This window comes from Piliocolobus tephrosceles, chromosome 15 (assembly GCF_002776525.5).
Source record: "Piliocolobus tephrosceles isolate RC106 chromosome 15, ASM277652v3, whole genome shotgun sequence".
NCBI classification, from domain to species: domain Eukaryota; kingdom Metazoa; phylum Chordata; class Mammalia; order Primates; family Cercopithecidae; genus Piliocolobus; species Piliocolobus tephrosceles.
Window position 1 is genome coordinate 72644241 of NC_045448.1, and position 1780 is coordinate 72646020.

Here is a 1780-nt window from a genome sequence, read left to right on the forward strand (position 1 = left end):
GCGGTCTCTCGGCTCTGGAGTTGCTGCTAGGGGAAGAGAGGGGGAAAAAAGAAAGGAAGGCAAAAGGAATGAAAGAGGGGGAAAAGCAGGAGGCAGGATTTCAGGGCTGGTGGTTTTAAAAGCTTCTCTCAATGTGAATTTGAGTCCAAAGCGAGGCGATGCGTGTGTTTATATAGAGGCGGGAGGCTGCGCCGTTGGCGCTCCGCCAGCAACCCCCCCCCAACCCGCGCGCTCACAAAGCCGGAGGCGTGGTGAGAGGCCGGGCCCGCGGCCGGAGCTATAGAGCGCAGCCCGGCCTCCCGCCCCGCCCCGGCCGCCCGCCGCCCGCAGCCCGCCGGGGACCCACTTGTAGCCGCCGCAGGATCAAACTCAGTTCACCTCTCGCCTCCTCTTCTTTCTCGCCGGCGTCTCGCTGAGCCCAGCGCCTACAGACGGACGAGATGAGACACACGCGCGCGCACCTACGCGCACACACACACAAACAAACACGCGCGCATACACACACACACACACACCACACACCTCCGCACACACACGGTGCGCACTCGCTTAGTGCCTGCTTGGCTTCTAGGCTCCTTCCCTTCCTCTTTTCCTCCTCAGGTCAGCGGCCTCCTCCTCCAGCTCCGAGCAGTCCCTCCTGGGCCGGAGCCCCAGCAGCGGAGGTCCTGGCCCCACTGCCCCATCGACTGGGAGGCGCCCAAAGCCCTCAAACCTGTGTCTAGGGTCCCGAGCTTCCAACCCGCGGGATCTTGCTGGCTCCTATCTCCAGGGACCCCTCAGTTACTAGTCCCAATCCCCCTAAGCCAAATCCCCCATTCCCGATCCCTACATCCTCACACCTCCGATGCTAATGTCCGTCCCCCCCACCCCCGCTATGTGTCTCTTACCCTACGGAACCTGGAGGTTCCCCAGTCCCCGTCAGCTTCCCAGGCTGCTGACTCTGCAGCCCTTCCTCTCCGCCACGTAGGGACCCCCTTCCCCTGCTTTTGTAGTCCCCATCCACCGCCCGCAGCGTCGGGGAACCCCGATGCTGGTCCAGCAAGTGTCCTGCGCGGGGACAAACGCAGCGGCCCCGGTACCCAGAGGCAGGAGAAGACGGGCACAAAAGTTCATTGATACAAATTAGTAAATAAACGTGCTGGGTGAGCACGGCCACCTTCTCAGCGCTGGCAGTAGAGGGCCCGGCGCGCGTGCTTGTGTACGGTGTGCGTGTGGCCCGGGGCCGCACCTGTGTGTTCGCGCGCGTGGCCTTGCGTCGGCCCGAAGTCTGAAGAGCGAGGTGGCATGTCTGTGGGTTTGTGTATTCTTTCTAGAGCCGTGAGTGTGTCTGCGCATCCGTGCATCTGTCATCTGGCCTCTCCTCCTGCGAGTCTGTGTTAACGTGGAGCTGCGCACAGCAACCCCGGCACTGGTCTAGCTAGTGCCTGCCTCTCCCTCTCCCATGCATCCTGCTTCCCTCAGTCCCCTTGGCTCTGGCGTTCACTCTCGCACGCCGGGAACCAGAGTCGATATCTCATCTTTTGTTTAGAGTAGTGTGTGTGTCAACGATACTAGACTTCCCTTTGAACACCTTGCCTGCACCCATACGAGTTATGCATTAGAGTTCACGAGACGAGAATGCGTGTGAGCGTCTAAGGTGCGCGCAGATGTGTTGTCCCTCCCTGGGTGAGCGCTTCGAGGCTGGTGTAGCAAGAGATCTAAACGCTGGTCTAGCTCCTAGTGCTAGGTCACCTCGGCTTCACTCTCTGCCCTGGAACCCCACCTGGTGGGCAGTTGTAGT